Source organism: Platalea leucorodia (genome assembly GCF_965183815.1).
Source record: "Platalea leucorodia genome assembly, chromosome: 6".
Classification (NCBI taxonomy): domain Eukaryota; kingdom Metazoa; phylum Chordata; class Aves; order Pelecaniformes; family Threskiornithidae; genus Platalea; species Platalea leucorodia.
This window is the reverse complement of record NC_138828.1, coordinates 78,543,733-78,556,732: the sequence shown is the minus strand read 5'-3', so window position 1 is coordinate 78,556,732 and position 13,000 is coordinate 78,543,733.

Here is a 13,000-nt window from a genome sequence, read left to right as displayed (position 1 = left end):
GTGCAGAGAGGGTCTTGAGGCACTCTCAGAGAAGGTTGCCACTGATCATACTTGCCTTCCAGATAAAGTACTTTTTCAGCACTAAGACTGTCATCTCTACAGTGGCTACAAATATCCACTGATGACTGAAAGAAGCCTGTTTCTCTCATCGCTTTCCCTGACTGATGTCATTACATTATCACAAGGCATAACATTGCTCACTTATACTCAGCTAAAAATCCAAACTGAACCAGAAAACCTTTCTTGTCTGGCAAGTCCTGTAGGGCTCCTGTTGCTCTTGGATTGAAGCATTCCTAGATCTTGTGCAGGAGGGCAATGCCAGGTCTCCAGTGGGGCACATCCAGTGCTCACATCCCCCTGAAACCACCAGAATTGGCAACACAACTCCTCTGGGAAGCCAAGGAAATAACCTTGGTATTGAATATTGGACCTCTGTTTGTAGTGACCGACATTAATACCCCAATGTCCCCCTAGCCCCAAATATCAGGCCATCCATCACCATGTTATGTTTGCCTCCTAATACAGGCATCACAAACATTCCAGGAGTGGCTGTTAAGGTTGCACTCCTTGGTGTGGATGGGAGAGTTCATTGTTAGCCTAGGTTTAAATAGTGTATGTTTTATCTTCTAAGGTCCTGACCCTGGCAGATTCTCTCCGTCAATCACATGTCCAGTTCTCAGAAAGAACAAGATGGCATTGACTACCTGGTGACTGGTGGTTTCCTACAGGTAGGAAGTGAGACTGGGCTTTCATCTTGCAAAGACTTACCCAGCTGTAGTTACTTGGAAACACAATTCACTCTGGAGGACTACAGAGACCATTAGACGTGAGTGATTTTCCTGGGACCTGGGCTGCACAGTGCAAAGCCCAGCAGGGACCTTGGCACCAAGGGACAAAAGCTTTGTGGAGCAATTACTACACTGTGCAACTTAGTCCTTAAGGCAGAGAGTAAAGACTGCAGGAATGCAAGAAAAAAATCCCAAGGATCAGGGCTGTTGAGTGGTTTAAGAAACGCTGGTTTTGCACCCCTTTCTGCCACAGCAAGCAGGAACTGAGTGGTCTGAGTTCATGTTGCAACCTTAAAAAGAGGCAGGGAGGCTCTGCTTCTGTGATTAGAGCCCAGGTCCACAGAATCACAGTCACAGTTATCACTGCTGGATGTCTAGCTGTGGCATGGATTCCCTGTTAAAATACCCTCATGCACAGGGGGGTCTAAAGAGGATTGGTTTGCTATTATTAGTTACTGGCCAAAAGCTTTTGCACTCTGGTTTGAAGGAATTTTTGATCTTTTGATTTTACAGGAGACTGGAATTGATAAGCTGGGTGATTTCAAGGACTGCAGTTTCAATCAGACCCCCCTCCCTGCTGCCCACCTGGGAGACTCTGACCACAGGGAAGGACAAGTCCTGGGATTTGAAGGTTTAAACTGAGGCTACCAAGTCCCATAGCTTGAGCACTACCAGTTTCTTAACAGCCTGAGCTAAGCTCTGGGAGCAGCAGCTTAGCTGGCTGATGTCTGTGTTAGATGCACTTGCAAGTGGTAGAGAGTAAAACCCTGAATCCTGTGAAATCTGGTGGCTGGAGGGCAGCCGGCTTTCGGTGGCGAAGCAGTGTCAATGGGGTGGTGAAGTTGCTACTCTCCGAATGAGGGTTAGCATGTCCTTCTTTCCTGAAAATAAATGTCAGAGAAAACTTTCCTTGGGAGAGGTAGGAGATGGGACTGGCAAAGACAAGACAAAACCAGATGTTACATGCTGTAGGTCCTTCCCTGCCCTCTGCACGCTGCGCCTCTGAGATCCCTTTCTTGAAGGTGACACCGTGAGCTGGGTGTTGATCTCAGACCTCTCAATCTGAAGTGCTTTTACCCTGAAGTCACTGTGGTACAACTGAAATCTGCTTTAGTTCCATATGCTTAACCAGATACTATTTTTAAAATTAATTGTATGTCACTTTTGTTAATTAATTCTCTCTCCTGAGTGAAAACTAAGATGAGTTGATACTTTCTTTAAAATTTATACTTTAGAAATAGCACTCCCTTGTCTTTGCTCAGGGACTCTGGTAAAGTCTTCAAATAATTCAAATGACAAAAGCAGCAATAGAGAGAGATGCAGTTGCTGAGACCCAAACCTGTGGCAGTCACGAGCGCATCGGAGCCGAGACCCGGCAGATGCAGCTGCTGCCCATGTTCCCTTCCCAGGAAACGTGAAAAAACTTCGCACCTCCTCAGCAAGCAGCCAGGCTGGATGTGCAGGGCACTTCTGCCACCAGAGACAAAGCCAGTGTTGTATTTTATATAGATATGTATTCATGTACATGTGTGTATTATATATATACTGGAATGTACATTTCTGTACATGCATGTGTGTGTGTGTGTACAAGCATGTATGCATGTTTATGAGTGAATAGCCATGTACAGGTGTGCATAAGCATGTGCACATGAATAGCGCTGCATGGGTGTTTCTGCCATGCTCAGCAACACCTTCATAAGGAAGCAGAGACTGCGCTTTGTACGCAGAACTGTGTAGAAAAAACATTATTAAATGCATGCGCCTTTGTTATAGGAAACAAAAATACACAGCATCCCATTGGGGTGATAAAGATATAGCAGCAGAAGACAGAGCGCTCCTGGAAATAGCATTAACCCTTAGCTGTAAGCCTTTTTTCTTGGCCCTAGATCTACTTAGCACTGGTGCCAACCTGTTCTGTCTGGCAATGCCGAGAAATCTGCCTTTTATGTCTGGGACAATGAGAACTGGTATTTGCAATGTATTTCTCCTCATCAATATGTTGCAGGGAAGGGAAGGGAAGGGAAGGGAAGGGAAGGGAAGGGAAGGGAAGGGAAGGGAAGGGAAGGGAAGGGAAGGGAAGGGAAGGGAAGGGAAGGGAAGGGAAGGGAAGGGAAGGGAAGGGAAGGGAAGGGAAGGGAAGGGAAGGGAAGGGAAGGGAAGGGAAGGGAAGGGAAGGGAAGGGAAGGTCATCAGGTGAAAAGGAATAACTGATAGCCTACCTTGATCATTCAAGCTGTAGAGGAAGAACAAATTCCTTAGGTTAGCTATTCTTTAAAATTTATTTGTCCCAGGCCACGATGTGTGGCTCCTATCACAAGCCCTGTGTATGGGACAGTGGGTATCTGTACTACCCAGTGAGAGGGCAAGAAGCAAACACCTCTGCACTGCAGACTTTGTGGTCCCTTCCCTCTTGCTTATGGGAAGAGCTGTAGGTATGTCACCGTGTCACCATGACATTGCAGGCAAACAGGACACCACAACTCCAGGAGACACATGGAGCCATCCATGCCCCATGGAAGGGTGCTTGCTGACATAAGGAGCTGAAGCACAATGTCAAGGGACAGAAATGTTGATTCACCTGGCTCTTCAGAAGTCCAGTGCTGTCACTGGGGCAACACAATGACCCAGGCCCTTTCAAGGAAGAAAATGGAGCTGCGTTTTCCACTTGCAGCTCATCTTTGTACCTGTGCTCCCCCCACATAACTAAACTGTTTTCTGTGCTTTAGACCCTGAATGGCTAGATCTGTATTGCATGATGCTTAAAAGCAGAGTTGCGCCTTTTCTCCCTCCCCAAAAAGACATATCATGGGCACAAACAGCTGATAGCATCTCCAGCTACTGGTCCACCCCAGAGGTGAGAATGGTCGATACTGCAAGTCTAGTCTGTAATCATGTTTCAGGACTAAACTGCGCCTGTATGTCACTTCTGCATAGGAGGGTGATACCCGAGAAGTGTAAACCTAGTCCTTCACACAGCGAAATGTGAGGAAAATTGGAAGCTTTTTGAAATCCCATTGCCTACTTCAGAGAGATGCTTTGTGAATTAATTCAACACTGATTCAGCACAAGTTGAGTCCTGGACAAAAGCTGACAGATGCCACTTGGATGGCTCTGCCATGAACCTGATGCTGAGACATTCAGATGGCTCCGCGGTGTCCTCGGGTGCTGGAAGGATGCTGGAGATGCATGGCCATGGGGGCAGGATCCCAGCACCCTGAAGTGATGCTCTTCCTCCCCAGCCCCACCTTGCAGCCCAAGACCTTTCCGTGGGCTTTGGTGCCATCAAGTGGCAGCAAAGCTGAAAGGAGAGAAGCACACAAAAGTCCTTGGTTCTTGGGCACACAAAGTTCTTGGTTCCCTGGGCACACAAGAGGAGCACACAGAAAGATGAAATTTTTTTCCCCAAGTTTAAGAGTGTGAGATAGTGCAAGTGCAGTGGCCACAGAGAAACTTCTACTGATGTTTGAACCAGGTAGAAGACCCAGCTTTTTTAAAAAAGAAGAGGGAGAAGCTTGGCTTTGAGAAATGATTAATGCAGCTGGCATCACAAGTGTGGCTGAAAATCACATCAATATTCTCTGGACTTTCAAGTGTTCCGGGACGTGAGCCAAATAAAATAGCTGGCTCTTCAGCTTGGGTAAACTACTGAGACACAAAGTCAGTGGAGCCAGAGTGATTCAACCAGAAATTAGGCTGATCCTAAAAATTTTTGCTTAATCTGAAATATGTAGGGCTTAGGGTTTAATGAATTTTGCTTTCATCTTGGTTTTATGTATTTCAACATAGCTTCACTGAATTAACAGCAAAAGAGATTCATGGAGTTCATGTCCACATCAAGCACATCGAATTCTCTGTACTGAGACCAATAGCCTGCCTGACTCAAGATTAGCATGGCCTTAGCCAAAACACGTCTCCCAGCATGTGTCCAACTGAAATTTTAAGGAAATGAGGAGCTTTTCTTTATTGGTTTGTTCCCATGGGCAGTCATTTGAACAGTTAGAGATGGAGGACTTCTTCCTAATTCAGGTTTGCCTGTCTAATCCCCCAGACAGTGAATCTTGTTATGACTTTCTCCACAAATCTCCGGTTCTTTCACTCCCTGCTGCTATCTCTTCGTTTATTCACTGTAACATCTGTTTACTTCGTGTTTGTAGCTGAGGAAGACTGAAAATAAGAATTTACATCAATATCTGGGGGATTCCCTCTTTGGATCTATAGAGGCATGGAAAAGCAATGATCTTTTCTTCCTCTGTCCCAATGAAAGTAACTAGCTAGGAAAAACAGCTTGGAAAAACCATTAATGATTGGTATTTGTGTTTTTCTTTTTAAAGAAATACTTTGCCTGCATAACTCCCATTTACATACAAATTTAACAACTTGGGGTTTTTTAGTAAAGAATGTAGTAGGATTGTTAGAAAACACACGATTTGAATCCTCAGCACTTATCATTGAGACTGAGGTAGAAACTATATCTCAGCTGCTTTTGAAACCTCCTGATTTTAACCTAGCCAAACATAGAATGAAAAAGTAAAAAACCCAACAACACTTAGGCTAAGTTCTCCTAAATATCCCCAGCCTGTTAACATTACCCTGCACCTGCGTGATTTCAAAGCTAACAGCCAAACCTTCAGCTTGTGTAAATCACTATTGCATAAAATAAAGGGAATGAAACAAGATTATTATCCTGCTCTTGTAGATGCAAAGGTCTCCAGATAGGGAAGTTTACAATATATATTATACTGAATGTTTTGGCCTGAATGTATTTGGGGTTAAGCAGCACAGGTTGTGGGAGGAAGAGTAGACCCATCCTGCCCTCACACAGCATGTTCCTCTGTGCACCCATAAGTCTCCCAAGCTTATGTAGATACATTAGACACCTTTTTTACATTCTTGTGATTTTTTTTATTGGTCACATGGCAGTGGAGAATCAGCACTGTCTTGGACAGATTTCGTGAGCTAAATAATACGTAAAAATACCTCTCTCGCATTATGGAGAAAGAAGTCTCACTTATTCCATACACCTTCTGCAGCACAGCCGTGATTGCTGCACATATGCATCCCTTGCTGACGTCCAGCCTTCCTCCTAGAGCAGCTCTCAGCTTCTCTCCCAGCTCCCATTCTGGCTTCAGCATCCTCCTCCCAGAGTAACAGGCAGTATTGCTAGGTATACTTTTGCCCTACTATTGGTGGTTGTCCACTCTTTCCCAGCATGTCTTAGCAGTTTGTGTTTGCCAGCGCTGAAGAAAGGCAGCCAAATTGTTGTGACCAGAGTGCAAATAACTAGATTTTGGCTGTGGGTGAGAGGCAAGACCCCTGTCCTGAGTGGGGCTATGTCAACAATGATTTCATGGGCTGTATATGCCTAGACACTTTGCTGCTTTTGGATATTTTCTCCCTGAGTTCAAGGCACCCCGTCAAGGATTGCGTGTCAGAACAAACACCCCCACACTGGTATTGCATTACACTTTTGCCATCATGCTGTAGCTCTGTGGGGTTGTTGCCTCCCTGAAATGATGGCATCCCGTGCTGCCTTCGCCTCTCTAGGAGCACAGACAGGGCAGCAGAGCCCAAGCTGTAAAAAAGAAACTACGTGGGGTCCCGGGGGCTCACTGTTCTGGCTCCCCACATGTGCTAATGCCTGCTCCTTGCTTGCACTGTCAGTGCTGCTGTACTATGCTATTGCATGTTACAGTCACACGTTAGTGATGCAGCACAGGGTATATTCAATGAGTTTCCAGGGCCAAAAGTGCTGCTTTCTTACTCTCCCCTGTTGCCTCTAGGCTTTCTGGCTTGTGTGCTAGCATGTTGCCTTTCGAATCCTGTCTCTCCATATTTTTGCTTGTTAAAAGATTATTTCATCCTTAATATTCTACCACAGAAGTTGTTAAAAGTTAGCAGGGGATTTTTGTCAGAAGACAGCTTTTGTAAAATTGAGCTGGCAAGCTGACTACCTCAATTATCAACTGCTTAAATAACAAAAGCCCTTTAGACCTCTACGATTTTCTCATCAAAGGCAAATCTGTTTAAGATGTCCCTCAGCATTTGCCTCCGCTCCCTACAAGCTGAATATTTGCATTGCTGTAATTTGGAGAATCACCAGAAACACAACAAAGGCTGCAGCTTTTCCAGAGATGGTTTTGGGACCAGCAGGCACGCAACAGCCAGGCAGATCACTCTCTGAATCTCTATATCTCGCATCAGAGCTCCTTCCCAAATGTACTGCAAAAAGCAGAAATGCAAAAACCAAAGGCCCATCTACCTGAGCAGCATTTTCATTGCCTGCAGCCGAGACCATTTCTAAGAGCATCACTGACACTTGGTGGCTTGAGGGGGAACTGCACATCCCTGCTCCAGCTGTGCGAGAGGCCTTTACCCATCACTGTCTCTCTGCAGAGGGAATCTCGTTTCACCTTCCCGAGATGACAAACCAAAGCACTGGAGCCAGCATGCACTGGTGAACATTGTGACTCTACCTGCTTCCATTTCTCTCCAGTGTCCTTCATGTGAAGAACACTGTTAAATAATTACCTGAAAGTTATTTATGGAAGAATAAAGAACCTTGAACTAACTTTCTAGAAGGAGAGAGTTGGTCAGGGCCTTCCTTCCAACTTGTTGGGTCTTTAAGCTTCGAAAGATAAAGGAGATCCCTAATTCAGGGAGCTTAGTATCCCAGTCTCTGTCTGCCAGTGAAGAGATGTGGGCGAGTTTAAAGGGCAATTCAGCCCACTGGAGACCTCCAGGCTCTTCTAGAGGTGTCTATTTATGTCTGTACGCAGTATGCAGCAACGGCAAGTAGACATCTAAATTTAGTCCCATAGTTAGATGTCTCGGGTTAGGTAGGATGACTGCATCCACAGTGGTTTAGACTTATCTCTAAGCTTATATATAGATGTGTGTGTAAAAAGAAAAAAAAATAGAGTTCCAATCTTCTGTGTGTGCGGAGCACTAAAAGCATCTTTTATGTATGCACTCAGAACTGCAAACACAGCAATGGGCAATGACAACGACAAAAATAAAGCCAGAGTGGAGCCCCATAACCACCAACAGCCAGGCAAACACTATTGCAAAAGCAGCAGCAGGTCCAAGATGAAAGAAGAAGGTTGCAAAGCTGTTGTCACAATGCAGGGGTCATCCTCCACGTTGCATGGAAAGATCAGCCTAGATGAAGCTAAGCTTCCTTAGCAGGTGTCTGTGTCATGGACCCTGCCATCCGTATTATTTTCTGCTCTTTTCACACTGCCACAGGCTTTCAGCAATGATCATTGGCCAAAGTCTGCAGGGGAAGTAAAGGACTGCTTGTCTCTGGCTGTCCCCAGGCCTGGGGGCCCTCTGGGGAGATATGTCAGTGTCAAAGACGTTATTAGGCTCAATGCAAGGGGCAGCAGTGTGAAAGTGCACAGGAGGTCGGAGCAGATGCTTGGTTCTCTCTCAAAATCATTGAATCTCTGTGGATTATTTGAGACGGACCATGTAAACCTTGTCTAATGATGAGGAATATTAAAATTCCCTTAATGCTTTTCAGAGGATTTATGGGCTTTCCATAGTTTGTCCTCTCTACACAGCTGGTGTGGCTCTTCCCCAGGCAGGCCCAAAATAACAATAATTTTTGTAATCAATAGAAATTAAACTGTGAGTCCCCAAGATTGTATGCAGCTTGAATTCCCCCTATGTTTGCCTGGTGGAGGGCTCACAAGAGAGAAACACAGCCATAACAAGGACAGAAAGTGGGCAACAGTCTGGTTACGGCTCTGGACTAAAACTCAGCTGTGGTCCAAATTTTTCTTAATTTACACGTCTCTGGCTTGTATCCTTAATAATACATTAGAGCCTAGTGTCTTCTGTAGATCTGGGTCTCCATTCCCCAGGTGCAAAATGCAATGCAGTATTTTATTTTATTTTATTTTATTTTATTTTATTTTATTTTATTTTATTTTATTTCTTGCCTATTTTTCCCATTTGCAGCTTATCCTCTACATAAGCACGCCTTTCTTTCATGAGGTACAAAAGGCCCTTCAGTTGGAGTCTTTCAACATGACAAAAGATACTGCCTTTTTACTACTCATATAGCATCTGTCCAGTTTGTTGCAGAACTGACTCTCTGCAGGAACAGTTTAACATCGTTCAGAAGAGCTGGCCGCACTCATTTCCCTTCTAAAACAAACACAAAACACCACCTAAGTAAGTCTGTTATATTTCTGCCTAGGTGACAGTTTCTTGTAGAGTTCACAGTCAGAGAGAGCTCAAAAGGATCAGCTTTGTCTCTGCTTTCTGGCACTGTGAAAGTCTTGCATTTTCTGCATTGCCTTTTTATGCCTTATGAGCAGCAACTTTGTTCTGCAATCTGGATTTGCTACAGAAAACACACATGCTAGCTGGCATGTTTTGTACCAAAACATCAGGCAGGGTCCGCTGCTCTTGCTACAGTCACAGAGGAGCAAAAGGCAGATTTTTGCTGTTACAGCTAGTAAGTAAGTGAGAAGCCAAAATTGGTGTCTTACTCTTGTAGGGGAACCTGGGTACAAATCCCGAGTATTACGGGTGTGTGGGATTCTGGGTGCAAATCCCAGAAAGAGGGAGCTGCAGTCAATGCAACTCTGGGCAGTGGCTGTAGCTGAGGGAAAGAAAAGTGCTCTCTACCACTAAAGCGGGGGGATTTTCAGCTCCTCATGCTGCAATTGGATGCAAAGAGCTCTTCTGGCAGCTGCCAACAAAGTGTGGAGGGAGCTTAATGGCCACACGTCTGTAAAACATAAATTTGAACTTTATGTTTACCCAGCAGTGATAAATGTTTCAACCACTCCAGCACTGTCTCTGTACCATGAATCCTCTAGCGCAGTACCTATAACCTCACTCAGGAAAACACTGGCGTTTGATAATACTGCAAAAAAAGGCCATCAGAAATGCTTCAATCTGTATAAAGAAGAAAAAAATTACTTTCCCTCAGCGTGAAGCTGTCTGGACAATGTTTCTTGCCTTTGGAAATACCTTCAGAAAACAGCATATGCTATAGTGTTGTAGTGCTATAGTGTCTCATAGCTTGGGGTTTTTTCCTATCTAGCTATCTAAAAAGGAAAAAAAAAACAAAAAGGAAAAAAAACCTAGCCCAGGTGCATATCAGACTTCTAGGATGAGAAATGACTTTCACTATCAAACTGATAAAGATTTTAAAGGTGTTCTTAGCCCTATAATTAAGATCTTGGTTTGAAACTAAGTAGATCTGAGTCCAAATCCTGCCCCTTGCAATAGGTTTCTTGCTATGCTTGATCAAATATTTGTAATAGTATTTCTGAAGTGCTCAGCAGTGACCTAGCATTATTCCCTTTGAAGCCCAGAGGAATTTTTCAATTTACATCAGTGAGAGCAGAATTTAGAAAAAAAAATGAGATCTTTCGAAAACAGTGTGAAATTGTCCATCCTTTGTTTGTTTCTGGAGGGTCTTCCCTTCCTCCACTGTTTATTTATTTTGTCTTTTTATGTGGTCAGTCCTCAGTGTCTTTTCTGTCCCTTTGTATATTTATATAGTATCAAGTGTGGTGAGCTTTGGCACTGGTTGATGCTCAGGAGATACTATAGCAACAAAATCAGTAACAACAACAATAATAAATGTCCATCGTCAGGGATATTGCCCATGATTTGAGAGTCTTCCTATTATCTTATATACACATTGAGAGCTGCTTTTATCTCAAAATGTCTCCTGACACGAAGAAAAACAAAGCTAGAAGTTAGCCAAGCCCTGCCTGGGAAGCCACCTGCAGAGAGTCCTGTGGCAACTAGTCCTGAAATGAATGGGATGTCCTGGATTGATGTGGAATAGATAGACCTGGTCTGTGGATGACTGGGAAAACAGCAGGAAATTCTCCAGTTGTGCGAGGCAAAGAGCAGCTCCACCTCTTTGTGCTTCAGGCTCATGGCTATGCCTGACTGCACATGGAAGGAATTTGCATTGCCAACAGAAGCTGATCAATAGGAGCTGTCTGGGAAAGTGGCTTGTTACTTTTAGACAAGCAAGGGGTGGCAATGAGAACCGTGTGGCACATGGTCTGGGTTCGTAGGGAACTGTAATGGGTTGCTTTGTTTTGACATAACTGTAATGGTCTTTCATGTGCAGCTGTATGTAGATAAGACAATGCCAGGATAATACTGGACATTCAGATGCAAATGAATTGTATATGTAACTGTATATTGAGTTATTTTTTTCTTAAGAGGATTTTTGGAAGATTTTTTCCCTGAGAACTACACTACCCCCCAGACATGTAACTTAGCTTGCAATTAAGCTTCTCCAAAAGAATATGCTTATTTTTATATTCTCTAACTCCGATTACCAAGCAGAAAGTGTTAGCAATGAGTGTCTTTTTATCAAAAAAAGACATTTCCAACTCTCCTTCCCCTTTGTGAAGAGTAAAGACTTTGGCTGATGAGGGAAGGAGGACATTCTACATGGTGGAGGTGGATTTTCATATTCACGCAATCTGAATAACTTGCCTGCTTCACTGGAAGGCTTGGGAGGGAGTATGGTGGGAAGGACGACGAGTGAGAGTGGACTGATGTCTGTAAGGATATAGTAATGTTTCAGATTTGGGGCAGTGAAGCCACAGGCACTGTAAGAGGATGAATAGAATGGAGCAGGGTTAAGATTAGCGTGGGAGATGAAATCAAAGCTATGCCACAATAGCAGGAAAAAACGAAAGCTTCTCAACATGTTTCTTCAGGCTTTGTATATGTCTAATGATGATTTCTTTCCATCAGCTCATCTTGCTTGCTGCAATATTTAATGTAAAAGACCACAGGGCTAATGCGTCTTAAAGTTACAGTTTTGCGAAGGTGGGAATAGGTTAGAGTCCCTCCTTTCTGTTTTCCCATACATCCATAGATGCATGTCCTGATAATCTCAGTAATGAGTCATAATTAAGATTTGGTTCTTAGAGAATGAATGGAAAATACTGAGCAAACTCAGTCTTCACCTGTGGCTAACTAAACACACAACACTGCAAAGAAGTAACTCAGAGATTGGGGGCTGTTGCTGTGATCTATCAGTAGAGTGGGTAATGCTTTAAAATTAGGGCTATAAAATAAATACTGTTGAGGACTGTAGAAAAAAAATGCCTCAAAGTAGCATCAAGAGTGTGAAGTGAAACACTCAAAAGTCATGAAAGCTTCTTTTACTCTATTTCCTTGCGTCCTTGATGCTTTGATACAGCCCCATAACTTTCCCAAGGCATCCTTGCCATAGCTGAGACAAGATGCAAAGCTAAAGTATCTCCAGCAGTTGTGTTATGAGTTGCCTCTCTGGTCCCTCATGTGCAATAGAAAAAGGAGCCTGTTCTAGCTGACAAAAAAATGCCTGGCTATATGGAGTTTCTGGCAGTTAGACAGTTTTATTCCTCAGAGGATTTCCTACTCCGGGAGTTGTCTCAAGAAGACACCTACCCATTGTGGCTGACAGTGCAAGTTGTCCCATCATCCACAACCCTCAGAGACTTCGAAGATATTTTTTTTTCCAGGATTTTTGTTCCTTTCACAGGTGGGAGCAGGGACTGGCCACAAATTCAAGTTTGATTTCAAATAGGAAAACATGAAATAAAAGAAATCCTTCACATCGCCACAGTCCCATGAGTGCACTGCAAGGCTCCACCTGGGAGCCTTTCCTGAAGGAGCACTGTCAAGGCATTATTTTGAAACAAGGGAATAAAAGGATGTTTTGCCAGAATAAGGCTATCCATACATGACTTCCTACCCTGCATTTTACACTTGCCTCCCTGTGGTACTTAAGGTGCCCAAGACCTTGATTCAAACCCAGTGACAATCGTTCCCTTTATTTCAAGGTCACCACCGATCTGGACAACATCTGAAATACATGGAAACCTGAATGACATCTAAATCTGACATTCTCTTTCAGCTGGTTTGTATGGCTTTAGGTTTTCTCTCCCATATACTGTTCCCAGTTTTTATTCTTTTCTTTTGTTTGATCTGATCATTTCACTTCGGGCTTTATTCTCCTCTCACCAGTAGTGATTCAAAGCAGGAAAAATTATTCGGATATCATCTACCAGATTTTTTCTTTCATTTTTCCCGGTTTTACTCCATTGATTTTGAGGGGCTTGGAGTCTGTCCTTTTAATGTCTAACTCCTAAATACCACTGTGATGTCCTTTATATAAATATTACTGATGAACAATCAGGAGCACATTTTTCAATGGAAAATTTTATTCAAAA